Source organism: Dermacentor albipictus, chromosome 9 (genome assembly GCF_038994185.2).
Source record: "Dermacentor albipictus isolate Rhodes 1998 colony chromosome 9, USDA_Dalb.pri_finalv2, whole genome shotgun sequence".
Taxonomy (NCBI): Eukaryota; Metazoa; Arthropoda; class Arachnida; order Ixodida; family Ixodidae; genus Dermacentor; species Dermacentor albipictus.
The window spans coordinates 21,625,894-21,648,158 of NC_091829.1; the positions used below are offsets into that span (position 1 = coordinate 21,625,894).

The following is a 22,265-nucleotide window of genomic DNA, read 5'->3' on the forward strand; positions in this document are numbered from 1 at the left end:
GTGTTTTCTCTCTTTTTGTTGACATCTTTTTAGCAGAAGAGCTTGGATAACGTTAGCTGAGACACCATATATATATATATATATATATATATATATATATATATATATATATATATATATATATATATATATATATATATATATATATATATATATATATATATATATAACGAGAAGAAAGAGAGTTAACCGAGGGGCCCGATTTTTATTAGTCATATCAAAAGAAGCCAACAAACACGTATATATATATATATATATATATATATATATATATATATATATATATATATATATATATATATATATATATATATATATATATATATATATATATATATATATATAAGCTGCGCGGCGTTATGTGTCAGCGTTGCGTTTGTGGGGTTCAGCGATAGGGAAAAACCGCTCACCTTTCCGATTGAAGCCAACGTTGTGCTTCGTACTTTGAGTGCTAGCGTTCTGCTTTTCTCGTTATTTCTCCTTCTCCATGTTTGGGTTTTAAACGCCACCTTTCACGAAATAAACCTCTCAGTTGGTAGTAAGCCAGCGCACTTTCTTCCGCCTACTTTATCTAGTCCCGTTTTTCAGCGCTGTTTGCTTCCAAAGTCGTCCCCATTCTTCGTTCCCATCTTTCTTCCCCTTTTTTCTCCCTCTTTATCCAGCGCAGAGCGGCAGGCTGGCAAATCGCACGAGCTCAGGTAGACATCTACCCGTCTTTTGTACGAATAAAATTCGTCCTCCTTTTGCTGCAGGAAACAACGGATGAAACGATACGGAGAATCCGCGCAGGTGGGCTTCCTTGCACAACACGGGTGCGGCCCGGATTGCAATCGAAAATAAAATCGACGGCGTCCAAGGTTTCAACGTCAGCGGTTGTTGCGCTGGGTCGACCCTGGTCCAAATCCAGCCATAGGACAAGTAATTGTTTTATGAGCAAAAGCTTGTGCGAAAGCGACAATGCGACACCCCCCCCCCCCCCTTCTCTGCCTTCCCGCCCAATGGGCCAGAGTTCCCTCAAGTAATTTTCGTAGGAAGCTCTTGTTGCGGCGTATTTCTAACGCAAAAAAAGAGAAAGGAAAAGAAATCTGGAAAGAGAGAGCGGGCAGGAAAAAGAAAAGGCGCCAGCGTAGTTGAAAAGGCGTTAGTAAAGGAAGGGTCTAATGTACTAGAAAGCAGCACAGCTAAAGAAGACAGTTAGACTACAGCTGGAGGCGCTGTTGCTTTTGCTGCGGCCTAATAGATCTGGCGCTAAAGAAATACTAACGGACCAGAAAACCGCTTCATAACGTCCCGCGATATATATATTTTTTCACGCTATGAACTGCATGCCACACAAAAATCAACAGCACCCCCAACTATAGTACAACTCCCTTCTTTAGCAAGCCTCGCGTACGCCGAGGCCATCGACGCTTGTTGGTTGAGAATAAAGCGGCTCCATTTCTTCAAATCCCGGTCATCCGGCGGCGGCCGCGTTTCCCACGCGCCGTTAGACGAAATGCGAGAAACACTCGAGTGCAGCGCGCTGCATGCAATGACAAGTGCGGTGTATGAGGATGAGATGGAGATTCTTATAAGAGAGGGATGAAAATATGGGATGAAGTACGGCGCAGTACGGCGCAGTAACTGTATCTCCGTAGAAGACACCTCAACCACGCTGCACGGGGGGGTAAGGGAATGGAAAGAGGGGTGAGAGAGGGAGAGATGATGCGCCCCGTAATCTGCGGAACGACCTTCGAATGATGATGATGATGATGATGATGATGATGATGATAATGAGGAGGAGGAGGAGGAGGAGGAGGAGGAGGAGGCGGAGGAGACGGAGGGGGGGGGGCGTGGCATTACGACGCACCCGAAGCGCGTCCCGATCTTCAACAACGGTTACGACATTATAGGATGTTTCAAATGTTGCAGCCCCGCTTCGACGCGCCCATATTTTATTTCCTTTAACTTATATTCGTCTAGAGTAGGGCGCGCGCTAGACGTTTAAACTATGGGCTAATATATCGCCAGCTCGCGCGAAAGATATCTATCTCGTACAGGAAGATTCTTGCGGCCTTTTCTCATTCTATATTTGTTGCAGGAGAATGAGAGAAAAAAAATGGGGTATAGGCGAGGTATACACTGTCACCCACAATCCCTCCGAAACGACCGGTTCATATAACGCGACACTTTTTTAATGCCCCGATTAACCTTAACGGCCTTTATTATTAATAATAATAATAATAACAACTATAATAACAATAATAATAATAATAAATTAATAATAATAATAATAATTACGAAACCTAGTTATCTTCCAGAGCACGCGATGCAGTAGTCTGAGGCTGTTTACTATAAGACTCCATGGTCTGCGTATATTCATTTCGCCGTAGAAACTGCCCCATTGTCATTCTCTGCAGAGCCACGCTACATACGTGCATGTATACATTGCTATATGACGGTAGTCAACCTTACAGCCACGCATGCCGCACATCCATTCCGCGCAAAGCCTCGAAGCACCGTTACAACGACGGCTGCAGAAAGTGCCTGGCGCTGCGAAGTGCGGCACTACGCCGACAAATGGATGGCCGGCAACTCGGCTTCCCGCGGCCCGTTAGAAGACGCACATAAGCAGTTATGAGAATGAAGCGACGTCCGTTGAAACCGCTCTCCCTTCGAGAGAGGGTTTTCAACGCGTTCGCACGAATATAGCCGTTTCCTTAATACCGAAACGCCCGAGACGTGGATGGCTGCTGCATAAAACCCCTTAAACTACAGTACCTTAAACTTCGTACAGTAGCGACACTGTCCTCCTCCGCCTTCGCTCCTCCTCGTTTCTCCTCTCTTTCAGGCTCCCTCCTCGACCGTGGCGCCGCCTACACTGCTCGAGCGTGGCAACGGCGCCAACATGAGCTCCTCGCCACTCCGTAGACGCTTCTCGAGCAAAAATGGCGCTGATGCACGGTGCGAGGGCCCACGTGACGCTATTACGCCAATGGCGACGCGGCGTCGGCCTCGGCCAGAGCGCGCGAGGAGGAGGTGGGATTCTTCAATGTGTGTCGCTACTTTACGAAGTTTAAGGGACTTTACTGCTGCAATGCTTGTAGCGACAGCTCGTGGCAGTTTGTTCAACTTTGAAGCGTCAGAAAAGTTCGTTCGTTCGTTTTCTTTCTTTCTTTCTTTCTTTCTTTATTTATTTATTTATTAACGCTCTCCTCATCGAATCGCAACAAAACAAGCCACTCACTGCCATGAGCGTGTGAGCCAAGAATGTATCCATTAGAGCGGTGACCTTGTGGCCGTCTTCGTGCCGTCTTCGGCTTGTTGTCTTCACGGCTTTGCAACAAAGAATCACCTCCGCCAGGTGTCGCGTCACATGTCGATACCCAAAAAAGACGAGCCACAGTCAAATCACAGCCATGGCGGCGCGACCACAGCCGTAAGTCGTGGAATCTAAACTCGCGCGTCAAGCCCTTGTCCGCAAGGTGCTCGCCTACATTCGAGAATTTACGACACTACTACACGCGTCGCGCGCGCAGTCTGACTATACTCGCGGACAACTTTTTGTGGCAATGAAGGGAAAGCTATGGAGGCAAAGCGCGCACGAGTGAGAGCGCTTCTGAAAAGAGTCCCGTGTTTTCATCCACGTTAGTTTATGTAGGGGAAGAGAAAACATAAACACCTTATTATCAACAGTTAAATAAGATAAAATACACCATTGAATGTAAACGTTTACTTATTTTGCGGCTTTTCCCTTCCCCGTCTGGGCAAATGCGAAACCGTATCACACCTGAAGCTGCGGCGATTCAGCGTCTGTTGCGAGCAACCAAAAGCACTGTCAAACGCTGGCGAACTACTTGGCGCCTTAACACATGTGCAGCATTCACGTGCTCGCAGTTTTCCCTTCGTTGCCACAAAAAGTTGTCCACGAGTATAGACGCTCCTGCTTCGCCAGAGAACTCGCGAAAGCCTTCAGCAAATTTCGTACGCTGTAGGCGCGTCTACCTTGCGTCGAGCGAGAACTTGACAATCTTTTTCTGATAATCCTGTAAAGGCAAACACCGACAGAACGCAACACAACGACGCGCGACAATACTGTTGCTAACTGCAATAGCAGAAGCTGAAACCCGAGAAGCTGAAATTCTTTCCTTCACAAGGTACGTACCTTGAATGCGCGTTCGGGTCGTAAGCACCACGGCGGCTGTACGCTCGGAAACACGGTATATATGCGGCCCGCTCGCCGTACACCTTCCTCTTATCCGGCCTCCTGCCGGCTCAACGTCTTTCCAGCGACTCTCTCTTTTTCATCCTGCCTCACTATTATATATAAACCCGCGGCGTCTCCTCACGCAGCGGTGGTCGCGCCGTAATCATCCCGTCGGAAGAAGGAGCTCCGGCTGCAGTGCGGCCACCAAGCCCAGACACGGGGGGCGCATAGAGAAAAGAAGGACGCCAGTGCGTATACGCTCCACTTTCACGATGTTGCGTGCAGCAGTTGCAGACGACGCGGCAGCCTCTTAAACACGCCCACTGCGCCCTTAATACACCACCTTAATACACCACCCTTAATATCCTTCCACATAAGTTCGCTATAGTCGGATGTACAACTGAAGTCTGCAGCGAAGCCCCGCCCACGCCCTCGTAACCGCCAGCCACTGTTCCTCCGCGCGGCTGCAAATAGTATGTGCTTCAAACTTTCCCTGCCGCCTAAATCAGCCGGCAACTACAAAAATGAAATTATTACCGCGTAACATTCCTTCGCTCGCCTATTATAGTGGAACGGTGAAAGCCTAATTCCTTGTTGAACTGAAATAGAACGCTTGCGTCGCTAGAACTATTTATTGTCAAGTTTCACTTCACTCGGCCGTGAAGTTTCATGAGTAAAACGGGACCGGCAATGAAATGAACTGTACCGCGGACTTTTGAAGAGTGAAATGCTCAGACTCCATTCACTTTGTCCACGTCTGTTGCACACCTCATCGCTTCCGCCGATGAAAAGACGCTTCAAGAACAGCAGACGCTCTGGAGGTGTCAAGTACGACGCCATCTTGAAAAGGTCGCATGACGACAATTTTGGTTGCTTCTGTGATTGGCTAGCGGAGTAACACAACCCCGCGCGGTCCGTGTGCCTTGGTTGCCAGCTGCTGTTTTTTTTTCTTTAAGTAGTATCCTACTGCAAAGAAAACATATTTGCAAAAAAAAAATAGTTTCATTGTGGCCTCCGAGACCACGATAAGTTGTGCCGCTGCCACCTCTGAGGCCACTGTTTTACTTAAACAAAGTGATACATATGTGGTACCAACGTTGTTGAGTTGTCTGTTCTTCCTTCGGTGGAGCTGCTTGACACGGCTAATATACGTATAACACTCTTAATCTCGCTTTGACAGCGCGTCGTGTCTATAGGTAAATGTTTATCTGATAAAGAAGGACTACGACTATTTCTACACGAACTGAAGACTGAACCTAAATAGCTCTAAGACTTTTTGTTGCTTCGCGCGAGAACGACTTTAGTAATAAGAATAACCAAACGAAACACATGAAGTCATAATCACCTGCCTGCGCCTGCAGGGTTTATGGACGAATGTGCACTAAGGCTAACGAAAGAGAAAATTGTCGTTCAGCTGGCGTTATGAAGAAGCTACAAGTGCTGCTCGTAGGGGTCCCTCAGAAAGAAAGCATCGCTGTTGAAGAAAAATTCGTCTTGGTACAGGGATTGAACGATACCGTCAAGGGCCGTAAAACTGGTTCTAGTATTTCTATACACTGTGGACCCATGTTTGTCTACGAAAGTGCACAATGTAAATACTAAATTATAGTTGATTTTCTGTTTCCTTTATACAGAGACAGGCGCACTTGCTACGCTTAACTACAGCTATATTACGGTAGTTAACTATAGTTAAAGTACACTTATCTATTGCGATAGCCATATGTAAATGTACTTAACTTGCTTAACACACAACTAAGACGAGAGCTGCAATTGCGTGTGGTCAACTTCACTCATAGCTGAGTCTAGTTCAGTACAGTAAACGCACTTATAGCTGTAGCTAGGCGTCGCTGAGTACAGTTGTAGTTACGGAAACTTAGCATTTCATATACTTAACTACAGCTATCATTCTAGCAAAGTGTGAGCAGCTGAGCGTTTTTGCACTTACCTATACCGATGAGTAATCGCGGGAAGTGCAGCTATCGCTGTAGACGATTCCACGACATCGACTAGAGTGATAGGTGTAATTGTGTGCCGAATGCGATAAGTGTTAGAAATTATCTGAAGGGTTTAGCATTTAGCGCAGTTGACTAGACTTAACGTTAAGCGTAGCTGTAGTTAAAAGCGGAGAGAGGTACAGTTACAGCGATAGCTGTATAGTTAAGACTGCCTCGTCGGGCACTTGTGCTCTCCTGGCCTCTCGCCGTCTATGTGATCACCGCGTTTCTTTGCTGGAAAAGGTCGCCAAGGAATGAACAGTTCGCTCACCCAAGCACAGCATTCGAATATCTGTACGCGACACGCAAGTTGTACCCCTGTCGACGTCTTCTAGTGTCGAGAGAGAAAGAGAAGATCTGATCACACTATAGCTGTCTAGCACGTGACTGACGCTTGACCATATATCACTAGTGTGGGCAAGGAGGAGAAGAGAAGAAAAGATGACAGAAACATGAAGGAAGAGAGAGAAAGCTCGGAGCTGACGGCTGAGCTATCGCTGTTCGGCATCCATTATGGAGCTTCCGTTTAGCGGCCCACCGGATCTTTCCTTATTTCCCCATTTTATCTTTCTATCTCTTAATTGTAGAGTACAATAAAAAAACAGAAGATTAACAGAAGTCCGCTTACCTCAAGGCCTTCACAAAAAAACACATTCCAAATAGAACAAACGAATAGACTCCCGGCCGTCTGATCGCCGTTGCTAAAATTACGCCCGCCTTTGCACGTGCTTAGCGCTATCGCCAGGTCGTCCCTGAAGCACATCAACTTGCCAACGGCAAAAGGTGCAAGCGTTAATGCAAACCGGTCGCAGACGTTAAACCGAAAAAGAACTGGTCGGAGGTGTCGGGCGCAAAACAAATAGCGAGCCGGTTGGCGCTCCCCAGCTCGGCTTAATTAACCGGCCATACATATACGTCACGGAGATGCTTTGATACTTCGGGCTGTTTTTTACGCGCAGTCGGTTCACGGACTTCACGTCCTGCCACTTCACCGTCGAAAATCCACTCGGTGCAGGGTCGTGGTCGAAACCGCAACCAAAATACAGCCGACACGATCGCACGCTTTCCCTCTTCACGTGACAGCCGACTCACTTCCCTTCCATTCCGCGCCCGCTCTACCTTTGCAGCGTAAAAAAAGAACTCTTATCCGACGGAATCCAAACAAGACAGAAGTTAAAAGGAAGATGGAGGCTTCAAGTCTCCATCTTCCTTGAAGGTGGACACTTCAGGTGTGTCTCCGAATCCCCGCGTGGACAGCTCTACTTTGCTGTCGTCCCCGGACAGCCGCCATCTTAAGCCCCGTTCCAATCCCGACGCAGACGGCAAAGAAGACACCTTCGAGAAGACAGCCTCGGAGTCTGCAGTGATGCAGGCTACTTTGCTGTCTAGCTAGCTGACGAGAGCAGTTTGGGGAGCAGCTGAACGGAATCGGGCATAGCGAGCTCGGTTAACGAGACTAACCGTACTGGGGACGGCCCGTAGACATGGCTGGTGCGTGAAATCGTAAGCGTGAGTGCTGCTCAGGCTACAGGTACAACGCTTGACGATACCACTAAAGGTGGGATTGACAAAAAAGCCGGATGGCTTTCATTAATCTATCAGAGGCATGAATTTCACAAGCGCCAGCAATCACAAGCACCAGCAGCTGCGTTCATTAGAAGCAACACGTCTTTCGCTTTCTTTCTTTCTTTCTTTCTTTCTTTCTTTCTTTCTTTCTTTCTTTCTTTCTTTCTTTCTTTCTTTCTTTCTTTCTTTCACAGCAAACGCCGAGATAACGCTTCGAGAGAAAAAAAAAATCGCATGGTTTGAAACACAGGCGAGGGTCATTTTGTAGCGGTTTCTCCGGATAGTTCTAGCGGTTAGTGCAGTCAGCTAGTGAAACTACTTCATTGAAGCCCGCGGCGGACTATTTCGTGAGTAAAGAGCAAGGCGCAATGGATCAGGACAAAAGAAGAACACAAACGACTGGACCGGCGCCTGCTGTCATTTGTGTTCTTCTTCTGTCCTGGTCTATTGCGCGTTGCTCTTTACTCAATCAAGCATGAACAAACTGGCCCAAGCAAGAGTTTTACTTGGGCATACGTCGTGAATTCTATTGCAAAGTGAATCAAAGTCAGCCACTACTCGAACCGCAATCTTACGCTGTGTGTATTGCAAGAGCTACTAGAAATGCGAACGCGAAATGTGCTGCAGTTCCAGTGAACAGTTTTTTTTTTTTTCGCACTGCATTTTTCCCGCAGAGCGGAAACGCATAAATCGGAAACAGCGGCGCTTTTCAACCAACACATCTTTCTAGAAACTGACGCAGGAAACAAGCACGAAGGGGGTTGTGCTTTGGATGCTGGCCGATTTCGGTATTGCAATCGCAACCAGCCGCCTAAGCTCGTCAATCTGGAAATCAACTGCAACTCCCTCAGACAAGTGCCAGAGTTCCTTCTGGCGATCTTCTTTTTCTTTTTTCTTTTTTTTGTAAGAAACTCTCATGACATTCCGAGCGGTTCTCCCACCACGAATTAAAAGTCATGCAGCCGAGGCCTCGCGAAGGCACGCAGACGGTTGTCAACGTGAGCGTAATTCAAAAAACTAGCGTGGGCGTCGACAGCTCGTCCCTGTGGAACTGAATCCCACTCGAAGATTAAGACGCAAGCAGAAAGAGCCCGCAGAACAGGATAGAGAAAAACGACTTGCGGGTGACTATACGAGGAAGGGAAGAAGACGATAAAGAAAAAAAAAGACAATACAAATCGCAACTGAGAAGATGAAACTAAGTCACGGCGAAGACAACAGAAAGAAGAACAAGAAGACTGTGACAGGGTAGTCGTTCAAGGGCGTTTACTAGCGGGAAAATAAAACTAAGAAAAATGAAAAACGGCGCCCACCGTGTATCCAGAGCAACGACCAAAGATAAAAGGAAAGCGAGACTGTCTTGGAAGCTGGAGTGAGCAACACCAGAGAATTTCTCGGCCGAACACCGTGAATCGCCATTAGGGGCCGACACGAGGGCACCGAGAAAGAACAAGAAAAAGAAAAAAGAAAGTAGCGGAGCAGGCGGTCAGAGAAAAAGAGAGAAAAGGCTAAATAGAAGAACACGAAAAACGCGTGCAAATGTCTTGCGCTCTTCCTTCCAGCCGAGCCGAAAGTGCACCATCCCAGCAAATGCGTGCAGTTCAGAGAAAGCCCATCCTCAGCTCGCGCCAGCCTAACAACACGAACGATAGAAACCAGGAAACACTGCAACGGGGCTAGTCGGGTGTATAGAATTAACGGGTATACATGCAGACGAGGAACAGACGACAACAACACCAGAGACGCGCATGCAGACGAACGCTACTCCCGACAGACGGCACAACGTGTGAGACAACACTTAAAGCGGACAGCTGGGCCAGTTGTGAAATCGACGTTTCATGCGTTTGCAGCGCTTTAAAAAAAATAGAAAGAAAATTCAGAGAGGAGGAAAGGTGTCCTTGCGCCATTTTCGGGGCCGGAAAAGCTGGCTCGCACGTGCCCAGCATTGAACGACCTAGGGCACGAAGGACCTGCCCGCACGAAGAAGCACGCACGCTATATGCCCCCTTTTTGTTGCGTGTATAGTACTGGGGTCGTTTACCGCATCCCCGTGTCACGTGGCAAGGCTACTGACTCCCACACTGCATTACTAACCGCACACGGTATTGAACTATAACAAATTCGAAGAAAGAAAAGTCGGCTAGGGTTTCTTTCAAACGTAATTAATAATAGGCTAGCCATAGACACCGCAAGATACGTATGTCCCTTGATAAGCAGATCCACTCGACACCACCACCCTCATTCTCTAACACCAATTTTCGCAAGGACTGACACTTTTCGGGACTCTTCTTTTTTTTTTCCCCGCAGACAATAGCTGACTGGAATAAACTGAAGCATATCCCCAGCGCCCGTGAGCTGTGCACAATCTGTGTAAACAATGTTGTTATTTCGTGTATTAATTATAGTTTTATTGTAATCAAGTTGCTTTTTTTTCTTAATCGATCGTCTACCTTATGACCAAAGAGTTTGTGCGAGAAACGCATTACACACTTGTTTCATGCTGTTCTTCTGTGTATATAACCTCTTGTATTCTGTTCACCCTGCTTGGACTTCTTGTCCGCAGTATTTTATAACCAAGTGAATAAATAAATGCTACATCGGCCAGACCACTCGCTGCATTAACGACAGATTGAGAGAGGGCACCGTTGCGCAAGTCCGGACGCTAGCGGGATCCCGTCACTCAGCGGACCATCGTCTAAACGATGCCACTGCCCACCTATGTTTAACGGCTCACGTGTTCTGGGCGGGTATACAAGGACGAAAAGTGCGCTGTCCCATCCTTGAACCTTTCTTTTCGCATTCAAAAAGATAAATGTGTCAGCACACCTTCTATATCGCACTGTTAAAGAAAGAACGCGATTACCTGTGTCAACAAGCGCCCTACCTGTCCTTGCGTCTTTTTCACGTTCTTTTATTTTTTTTCATCTCATTAAAGCGTCGGAAATGCAAGAAATGTGAGACAGAAGACACACGGAGTGCTCGTGGACACCGCACGCGTCGTCTGTCCTTCGTGTTCCTTCGTGTTCGCGACAGCGCTTTATTCGAGATCAGCCGCTTATGTGCCCTATACCCACCGCTAGCTCTCTGATCCGCACTGCTATCTTCCCGTGTCGTAACGCTACGTACAGTCGCGGACAGAATATTATGGACCATCAAATCTAAGGAAAAGCTGAATATCTCCGCAACCTCACAACGCAATTTATTATTTGCATTTTGGACCTCGACTAGAATATGCTAACAACGTTGTCGTGGGCAGTTTTACTGGTTACTGCTACAGGCTGCTCGGGAATTGAACGTTTTCGGAGATCCCGTGGTCCATTTTATTCTGTCCGCGACTGTACATACATACATTGTCTTACGCAGCCCCGTAGCACGTTTCCTTCGCTGCGCCGAATTGGCGAGATAAGAGCGCAGGAACGTCCGGACCACCCGCGGAGCAAGGACAGCGTCCTGAAACTTGCCGTCCACTGCTCGACACAGCGCACACACCGCTGTCGTAGCTACGCTGAAAAAGCAATTGCGCTGCAAATGGCCGGCCTGCTCGATATCGTACTTTAGCTTAGCTTTCGCGTCAGGCCCCAGCGCTTCTGAAGGCAACAAAACGACAAGGACGCCGCAGGTCCTGGTGTCCCCTAGCATCGGGTCCCGGCGCGTTCAAAGCGACCTTCCTGTTGCCTCCGGTTCCCTGGCCACGGAGACGATTGAACCCCGGCGCAGAGCCGTCTGCATCTCGACGAGTCGGTGGAGAGAGAGAGAGACGAGGCGTCGGAGAACTATCGCTTGTTCGCAGAATCAGAATCACATTTTCATGACTACATGCGAAGTTATTGCGACATGTAATATACAGGAGGAGGTCCCGGAGTCGGAGACTGAATTGGAGCCTCCTGTACATGATACATATACGAAAGGAATAGTAAACTTAGTTAACGCGGCGACAGTAATGAATACAACTATAAAAGCTAATTAGAAAGGCGGCAATTATAAGAACAGTAGAACACGAAGTAAACCAATTAGGCAACATATAGAAACACGAACAAATTGAACAGAAAATGGACTTGTATAAAAAGTTTCATACGTGATTAATAAGTATGATTTAGACTTCACTATTAACCAATGAAAATGCGAACGCATGCATTATGCGGCATATACAAAAACAAATATGTTATGTAAGGCTCGGTTGGTTCAAAAGGAACTTTTTGAATTCTGTGATAAATGAATGTAGTGTCATTAATTTCAAAACAAATGGGAGCCAGTTCCGTAATAAAAAAGCGCTGAAATGAACACATTGCTTGCCCTAGGTGGTTCGAGCTTTAGGTAAGATGAGATTTTTCTTAAGAGCAAATCTAGTGCTGTTGGTGTTGTCTAGGAAAGAAGACGGAAACTTATCGCAGTTTACGGGCAAACTAAACTTCCCTAACAGTATCTAAAGCTATCATCCGTTCTCCGGTAATGAGGTATTCTCACGCAAACTTACCACAGTTTACGGGATTCGGGGTCACCGGAGAGCTTTAGCCTTGTCCGCAAAAAAAAAAAAAGTTTTACCCGTAATTTCCTGCTCGTTGTTAGCGTGCCTAGCTGTCCGTCCATCTCTATTGATGCAAGCCAACACATTTCATTATTTTCATGTAAGCCTCGAATTTCTCTCTCTCTCTCTCTCTGAGTCTCCTCGGGTCGCAATCCAATAAATATATTAACGCCGCTTCCCACACAGCCTCAACGGGAATTTAAGCGCACCCAAGCCAAAGGTCACGCGCTTTTGTGCGTCACAAAAACGTAATAATAATGATAAAGAAAAAGCTCGGCCACGAGCTTCCTTATTCTCTTTCAGTCCTTCGCTCTTCTGCAGAGTGCCATTCAGGAGGACGTAATGACGTCCAACCGTCCCCGTCCCCCCTCCCCTTCCACCCTTTCCCCACTCTATACGCAGACGTCGAAACCCGCACTACATAAGAGGAAACTCTGCCTAGTATATACGGGCGTCCGGGTGGTTTAACCGGACGCCCAGCTATACGGCAGTGGTCCCCCGCATGAACGATTGCCCGTTCGCGTCGATAAATTGGTATGCGCCGAACGATTTCGCACAATGCACAGAGCAGCCCCACGCGAGCAGACCACCCCCGTTTTTAAAGCTGGTATTGCGCAAGAGTTAAAAGGAACGCGTCAAGAGGGAGTAAGCGGGTAAAAAAAGTACATCGAAAGAAAAACAAGAAGGGGTTGGGGAGGGTAGCCATATGTGTCTAGTGTCTCGGATGGGGCCATTTTTCTTTTATTTTTTCTAAAGCGGGTTAAACTTTCTTTCCTTTTCATGAATCTGATGAGAATAAAAGAACGCTGTAGTTCCTTAACAAATTAGAATGCGAAGGATTTTGGTTTGTTTGATTGCCGTCGCAACAGTTAGCAGTATGATGACGGTACAGGAACAGGAACAGTAGATGGAACAGAGCGAGTTGGATTGATTGATTGATTGATTGATTGATTGATTGATTGATTGATTGATTGATTGATTGATTGATTGATTGATTGATTGATTGATTGATTGGTGTTAACCTACCAAAGGAGTGCGCATAAGGTTATGAGATCTGTTTACGATAACGAGAAATTTCACTGCCATAAAATTTACGTTGCAGCTACAAAAGTACCGCGTGAGGAGACCTATCAGTGGTAATCGTAACTATTCTGACAGTAAAAGAATTTTTGTTAATAAACATATATATTAACGATAAGGAAGGAAATCGAGGAGCCCGGCATTTATTAGTCATTGCACAAGACGCCACCAAACAATGACACCAAGGACAGAAGGGGAAATTATCCGCGGTTCTTACCAGAACTAAGGAAATCATAAACAAATGTAAATGAAAGTGGATGAAAAAAAAATAACTGGCCGCAGGTGGGATACGAACCAACGTCTTCGCATTACGCGTGCGATGCTCTTACCAACTGAGTTACTGCGGCGCCGTTTACCCATCCACTTTCCGGGGTACTTGTGTTCGTCTACTAGAGGTAACCCCAGGAGTGTTAGGCAGCGCCCCCACTCACGGCCCTGGTTGCATGTGTGGGTTTGCCTCCATCCGCAACGTCCACGCAGATGTAACGCCTGCGGTATAACGGATGTTCCACATCGACTGCAAAGGAGCGCCACCAAAGCTACCGCTCTACCTCCCACGCAGACGTCTCCGGTAGCCCGGTAACCCGAGTAGCCCAGTACAGGGGTATACGCCGTTACACGTATAAAGCTAAAAGCGACGTCATAAGGCGACTAACTATCTATTTTTATTATCAATACAAAAAAAAAAGTACTTCATACCCGCGTCGACTTAGATGAAGCGAACCCCCAGAAGCCAAACTATTCATCTGGCTGTTGTCCCCGGGGTCTCTTTCTATAGTCTCGTCACACAGACATTATTTCGGTAGGCTATTCCCATCGCACAGCACTCTCCCAAATCCTGCTCACCCCCCTCCCTCTAACGACTTTTTATCCCTTAAAATCCCCTGCGAGACAATTTTCACAACAGTGTATAGGCTTCCTCCAACTCAAAGTTAACTCGTCAATCTGATTTCCTTGACCCAGCGTTCCTTTCTTTACGCTTCTTTAATCCTCAAAGTAAAAGATATGAAAAAGAAAGAAAGAAGACAGAGCGATGTTCTTTGAAATGACTGCAAAGGACCAAAAGGAGACTTAGGGCCACTGGGAAAACAAAATGAAAAGCTTTATTAGAAGCATACGATAATAAAATCTCCATCGCGCAGCACCGGATTCAGGGAGTGGCGGCGGCTGAAGCACGCAAAATGAATTTCCGGAGGCGCTTTCCTTTCTCACCTTCCTTTCGGCGACGTCTCGGAAGAACGACGCTAACTTCGCAAACGCAATAAATCGTGATCGTGCCAGGGGGCACAAGTGGAGGGAGGAGTGGGAAAGGATGTGACCTAGGGCAGAAGGGAATGCTCTACTTTCGCTGCGGCTCAAACAAACACGTTTCGTTTTTTTTCTCATTTTTTCTCATTTTTTTCATTTGATTCTCTCTCTCTCTCTCTCTCTTTCTCTCTAAGTCGCACTAAGCATTTTCCTTGGTTGCAGCACGTGGCTGCAGCCACGATGGAAGGGGCCGTCCGTTTTCCGTTATGCCAGTGGTTTCGAAGTGCGCTGCCGCACCTTTTGTAAAATTCATTCATTCATTCATTCATTCATTCATTCATTCATTCGTTCATTCATGCAGTGGGCGGGGCAGACAGGCCGCAGACAACCCCTGAAAATACCTCGGGCCTCATTAAACAAAAGGTTTCGGGGTGGGGGGGTTCTGAACAAATCAAAGCTGCGTCAAATTCGTTAAACCCACTCATTCGTTGTACCGAGCTATCGTCGAGGAAATTCTCTTACCGCTGTTCGACCGCGCGCCTCAACGTCGCCACAGAAAACGGAAGCACGGCCGGGGAACGAGTACAGCACGGCATAACGGACTGCGATATACCGTTTCGCTCCTGTTCGTCCTTCTCGCACGTGTTACTGTCTGTCTCACCCCGTCACCTCATCGCGCGACACGTCCTACACGTCGCTGCGATAAAGCGGCAGCTCGAAGGGGCCCGACCGACGCAGCAACCGTGCCCCGTCGAAGGTCAACGCGCAAGGGTAATCTAGAAGTCTGGCCTGCAGAGTCGCGTTCCTCCCAGGCACAACGCGCTGTCGACATCCGGAGATTGCGCAAAGGAGACGTCCGCGCCGGAAAATGTCTGTACGCGAACTCCAGCAGCGCGGGTTACTATCACGCCACCTCTATTCTCTGTATCGCTTTTCTCTCTCCCTCCTCTCTCTCTCGCTCTCTTGGCAAAGGCTGCGACGGTTCTCTCATTTCTCCCGCCACCGAATGCGCCAGCAGCACGAACGCTTGTGTGAGTCAACGCGCAAAACGTACGGAGATTGGCCTTCGCCGAAGAAGCGACAGGCATACACATACAGGACGGGGTAGGAGGGGGGGGGAGCCCTGAGCCGGTTGTAAAGGAATTCCTTACAAGATCCAATCTCGAGGTCGTCGGCGAAGAAGCTGTATATACGCCCCCACAGTATGGGGAAAGTTGGCCGCGCTGTTCGGGAAAGAGAAACAAAGCACGAATGCAAGCGTTCGTACGTCCCGCGCACGCTCGTTCGTTCGCTCCCCTTGGCTTCGTTATTATTATTATTATCTGTGCGTCTCGCTCGTGAGTTCTTCATTTCCCTTCGTTCGTTCGTACGCTCGCTTATTCTCTCACTCATTCGGTTACGGTTCAATTACACGGACGATTTATGCCCGTTTACAGTTAGACATATTCACTGGCTCAGCAGTTTACTATCTATTAGTACATTTTTAAAGTGAAGCTTATCTTTCTTTCCTTCTTCCCTTTTTTTTTTGCGAATCCTCCTGGAATTTTGTGGCCGTGGCTGCTGGGCGCTGCTGACTTGTCAAATAGCACCCACCTAAGAAAAAGATTAGTTACGTACCCGATGGCGAAATCGAACGTCAGTCTCCCAGCACAGTAGCCCAATGCTATAATAGAAGTGTACGTGCGATTAATAATAATAATATATGGGGTTTTACGTGCCAAAACCACTTTCTGATTATGAGGCACGCCGTAGTGGGGGACTCCGGAAATTTTGACCACCTGGGGTTCTTTAACGTGTACCTAAATCTAAGTACACGGGTGTTTTCGCATTTCGCCCCCATCGAAATGCGGCCGCCGTGGCCGGGATTCGATCCCGCGACCTCGTGCTCAGCAGCCTAACACCATAGCCACTGAGCAACCACGGCGGGTATGTACGTGCGATTGTGGCACGTCAATAAATAGGTCGCAATCGCACGAATACACTTCTACCGCGCCAAAGCCAACTATAGCTCTTGAATATGATAGCCTCGTGTTGTATACTATTGTATACATTTTTCGAACGCACGCGGGCACCACTTCTTACTTCGGAATGTACCGTATGCACTCGACTAAGGGCCGCATTCGCGTAAGAGTCAAGTAAGAGCGATAACCCTCGACTTGAGAACATAGAACGAGGTGAACAATATAGTTCCACGATATACCGCGGGTTCAACGATGGGCTCCGCCACCCACGATCCGCGGAGGGCAACACTACCTGGTGGCATTGCAGGGGATCGTCACGTGACCGCCACGTCACGTCACGTGACCGAACTCCCATTGGTGGAAGCGCCTTCTGGCGCACTTCCAATGTCTGCGCTGCGGACGGCGACGGACGACAGGAAACCGAGGAACGAGCGAGGAAAAGCTAACGTTGTACTTTTAATATGGTCGTCGCAACTGATTCCTATAGTCCGTGGACTGCGGCGCCATCGGACGTTGTTGTAAAAAGCTTTGAACGTACGAGCTTATATCTAATATGCCACACGGGGCTACTGTATCCACGCGTGCGCAGCCGAACTGGGCCAGAGCGACAGTGACACTGGCGAGCATACTCTAGACGGGCACCCGAGGTGCGTGATGCGCATGCATGAAACATGAACATTAGCAATAACATTATGAAACAAAAAAAGCGTTCGCTCTTTTGGTACACAAAGATCACGTGGATTACGCACGACCTAAAAAAACTGAACCGGGGACCACGCCTCCCCAAGGACGCGATAAAAAAAAAAGAGAGAGAGATAGAGAGAGAGAAAGCGCGGGCCATACACGAGTTTGCGCGGTGTACGTTAATACATATGCATGAATGGCCGACGGAATTGACAAGTCACTTCAGGTTCGACTATACCGACGCCCCATGCGCTCGCCGCTAGAGTTTGTGATTCGAGCGTTACCACGCGTTTCTGGGCACAGCTAGGTTACGCGGAATAAAGAGTTCACATTTTCAACTCAAGTTCTCGAAGTTACCCGTCCTTCCATCACCGCCGCTGTACGACGTGACAATATCTAGACCGGCAGAGCACTTTTACGAGAGGCTCTCTGCGTTGAGACACAGCCTTTGGGCGAAAGCAATTTGGGTGCTCCATTTTCACGTTGCCCGAGGGGGGTTCAACGCAAGAAAGAAAACTGAAACGCAGTTTTCCAGGCTTACATACACCGCTGCTTTGGATTCGCAGCCACGCTCACTGGAAGAAAAGTAAGTGAATGAAAGAAAAAAATTACCGACGATTACGTTACTTCCTAATGCGAAATTTGAGCGCAGCAAATAAGCTGTTTCACCTTTTCGATAGATTGAGGCAAAGAAATCGAGCAACACATGTATGCGCTATCACAGAATTTTTTTTTTATTTTTCACGGCGGCGACGGTAAGCTTCTGCTTCGGCGGCGCGCACCTATGGATTCTGACGGCGACGGCGCTGGGCCTCTGCTCTGGCAGCTCGTTTAGCAGCAGCAGCAGCAGCAGCAGCAGCAGCAGCAGCAGACGGAGGACTTCCATCGGTCGTCTCGCTCATGGCTCAGAAAGAACTGGCAGATAATTTCGCAGTGGCGAACGGCAGCGGCAATTTCGGCTCGGGCGGTGCACATATACAGATCCGCCGCCACCGATCTGGCTCTCTGATTGCCACCGCACAGGGCGAACGGCAGCGGCAATTTCGGCTCGGGCGGTGCACATATACAGATCCGCCGCCACCGATCTGGCTCTCTGATTGCCACCGCACAGGGGTTGCATTGGAGGAGGAGCGAAGAAAGGAATTAAGTTCGAGCCGGCGCTTTGACAACCGGAGACTCGCAGGAAGAGGGGGGAGGGGGGCGGCGTGTACACCCAGCGGCAAACGATGGGGGCAGAAGCGCGCGCAGCAAGCGGACAACACGATAAAGGGAGGAGGGAAGAGATAGCAGCGACTGACTGATGCCGCTGACGCCGATAGTGAGTCAAGCCCAGCTGCGGAGTTGGTTTCAGGGACAACGCCGCCGATGCCGACACAAACAATATGATACCCTCGCTTCCGCAGCGCTAAGAACCAGGTCTAGCCGTGGGAAGGTGGTCACGTATTCGTCGACGTGCCGGGGCCTACGTGAAATAACCGGCGCGTCGGCAACTGAAGAGCACCCTATCCGCCACACAAGAACAGGGGGGGGGGGGGGGGGGGGGACCCTTTCCTACTCTTTCTGCATGGCGGCGACGGTGTTCTATGCAGTCACGTTATCTTGACTCTCTAGCGGCGTCAGCGGCATCCAGCGGTATCAGTCGGTCGCTGCTAGCGCTGGGGGGATGAAAGGGGGGCGGAGCTGGTTACGAGGCCGACGACAACGACGACGCGAAACCCAGGAACGGACGCCAAAGAGCTGCGCTCTAAAAACGAACGCGACAATGTAAGCCTGCGGCGAGTGAATGCAAATATGCACCGGGAAGCCGGCATTCCTCGCATATTTTTACTATACACTGCTGAAAGTGTTCCGCTGCGCTGAAAAGCACTATATACGGTTCACCAGGCCAAAGCCGGAAGTGCCACTATACTCTCACAGTATACCATGCAGAGAAAAGGTCAGAAGAGAGAGAACAGAAAAGAGAAATCAAAGCGCGCCTTCGATCGGCTGACAGCACAAAGTGCGAAAATCGCGAGGCTATAATATCGAATGCGTCGTCTGGGTAGGCATGATCGCTCCCGAGAACCAGAGTATGTAAACTACTCTATCTCCCGGCGCAATAACGCCCGCGCGGAAGCGCGACGCGTGTTTAAAGCGAAATGCACTTTCGCGTCGAAAGGGGGTTCGCGTTATTTATTCGCCTTACCCCTCGGGCTTTGCATATTTGCGCAGCAGAGCGGCGTATTACAAAGCCGACATTGGATACGCACAGCTGGAACACAAAGACTGGAAAACGGCACTTTCCAAGTCAGAGGCCGGTTCCTTGGCCAGAACGTCGAATTACACGCTCGCTTTTTTCGTACTTGCGCCCTGTGCTTCTTACCGCTTAATTATTAACCGTCGGATCTAAAGGATAACTAATTCTCGCACAGACATTAGATATGTAAATAAATTAACGCATGCACAGCAGATATGTAAATCTATTTAAAGCGTTTATGCCTACTGTGTCACGGTAGCACATACTCATTCTGGGGGTCACGGCCGAGAATGGGTGGATACCCTGTGGGCCCAGTTGTCTATTGGAAGTGCCCTGTGGGACACGCCCGGGGGAACATATCAAGCAGAATGAAGCTTTTTTTAGCGCGCGAGACGAGGACAGAGAAGAGGCCGAGACGCACGAGCACGGTGCACTTGTGCGCCTCAGCCTCTTCTCCGTCCTCGTCTTGGGCGCAAGAAGAAGAAGAAAAAAAAAAGCTGTATTCGTGTCCTACCAACTTGCCCAAACAGTCGCCTCGGTGGATATCAAGCAGCCCAACTTGCTGTCTACTATAGGCGAGGAAATGAGGACGAACGCCAATCTCCGGAGGAGATGCAATGAAAGCTTGGCTCTTAAAAAAAAAGAAAAAAAAGTTTAGGGAGTGCGCGTATAGTGAGCGCCGATTTAAAACCCTCGGACGATGTTCTGCCACAACTCACGACCCTAACGTGAGTTGTCTCCGTCGTATTTCTGCATTTCGTGGATACTTCTCGCGATTTCCTGCCGGATCCTGCATAGTATAGTGTGAAATGTATGTGGCCCATGCGGCCGGGTCGGGAAAGCCGTTGCCTTTAGGTGCACCCCGAGACTGCTGTATGCGTCTGTATTGCGCGTCTCAAATAAACAAATTAAAAAAAAGAAAACTGCGGCAATTTAGCGTCACACGCGAGAGAAAATGCGTTAGCACTGCGTTGCACGTCTTTGAGAGAGGCCCCGGATCTATGATGTAAATGGCGTTCACAACATTGCAAAGCGTTGTTCAAGAGCTCACGCGACACACGTCCTGCCTCTTCGCGGAGCTATGTGCAACTGGGGATATATATATTATATATAGTGTGTATGCGTGTGTGTGTAACCACGTGACCAGCTTCCCACAGTTTTTTTTTTTAAATTTATTGAACATACCTTACAGGCCCCTTGACAGGGCATTGAGTAAGGGGGGTAATAAAAAAGTACAAAGTAACTTGTCGGAGTACAACGTAGGGCTCAAATTTGCAGTTTAACAAAGAGGAGAGGAATCGATGATAATGCGGTATGGCGGCAAGTACAAGGTTGGGCGGGAAAAAGGATAACATGAAGAGAGAAAAAAAAATATATTGGCTGGCATTATACATATGGCAAAACTGGATACAAGAACTATAAGGTATGCCGATTACACACGCATACACTTTCTTTTTACAACTTAAACTCTCCTAATGCGCACGCATGAAAGAAAAAAAAATTACACTGAGCACACTTCGATCGTCGGGGCTGTGCAGGAGACAGAGCGGGCGACGCCAGATAACGTTGAAGCCACAGCGCACCGCCCCCCCTGATGAAGACGGCGGGGGCGTCAGCGATAATATAAACGCCGGAAGCCCATGTCGCGCACTCGGCAAACGGGACCAGGGGGGGTGGGGGGGGGGAGGGCGGGGCAACCCGGGCCGACTCGAGAACCCCGACGCGCGCTCGCGTAACGCGGCGATCGAAATTTGCATGCCCCTCGCTCGTCAGCGGAAGCGATCGAGGGCGAAGCATCAACGCACCGGAGCGTGCGTATACTGCACCTAACTACACCCGTGCGATGCAGCGAAAGCTATATCCAGTATCGACGGCCGAATTGGAACCAGTAGTATAGGAGAACGGGTTTACCTCATGTCATCAACAAACAAACAAACAAACAAACAAACAAACAAACAAACAAACAAACAACAGAGACAGTTGCAAAAAATATAAGCAAAGATGAGCGTAAGGAATAAGGGGAGCGGAGGGGCTCAATTTTTTTTACAGTGTGCAAATCATGAAGCGAACTAGTCAACCTGTTCTCCAAAAGAATTTTTAAACCAGCTTCCTTCTTCACACTTCTTCAATGTGTACCTCCACAGAGTAAAAAGGTAAACTTTGACTGATTTGAAAGTGGAGGAAAAGATAAGTTGCCGCAGGTGGGGACCGAACTGCGCGTCTCCTTCCGCATATAACGTGGGCTGTGCTTCAGCTACCGCTGCTGTTATCTTCTCGCGTGCTTCCTGGGTTAAGGGGAGAACTGGACTCCTTCAACTTCTGGCCGGCCATACTCTGTGCGTGGAAGGCTGGAAGAAGTACGATGACCGAAAAGAAGAAGAAGAAACTAGGCCAGAGAGCTTTTGCACCGTTAACACCCGAAAGTAGACGCGACAGTATACTTAGAAGTTAGGATGTGACGATCGCGTGACGCCTCGACATCTGCGCATGCGCACGTCGTCGCCGTGGACGTTGCGTGCTCTCGTCGATCGATGTTGGCGTTTCTCTACACAGATCGCAAATCTCACAAACGTGTCGTTTCGATCGCACCGTGACGTGATCGTGTACGCTCAACACACCTCGAGTTTTCTCGGTTATATAGCTCCAAAGTTGGTGGGGAAATACGCCTAAAGAAATTATGATGATGATGATGATGATGATGATGATGATGATGATGATGATGACGATGATGATGATGATCTAAAGAAAGGAAAGACGCTTGATTCTGCAAACCGTGAGGCAGCAC

The 22,265-nt window shown here is 48.4% G+C and overlaps 1 protein-coding gene across 3 annotated transcripts in view; it reads right to left on the reverse strand.

Moving 5' to 3' along the window:
- Positions 1-22,265, reverse strand: part of dop (microtubule-associated serine/threonine (MAST) protein kinase dop) — a 288,167-nt gene that overhangs the window by 204,725 nt on the left and 61,177 nt on the right. The window contains exon 1 of one of the 3 annotated variants that reach the window (XM_070525729.1): positions 16,217-16,232. The exons of the other annotated variants lie outside the window; for them this stretch is intronic. The gene's annotated coding sequence lies outside the window, so the exon portion shown is untranslated. Of the gene's footprint in view, positions 1-16,216; positions 16,233-22,265 lie in introns of those variants that run through there. 3 annotated transcript variants of the gene reach the window in all.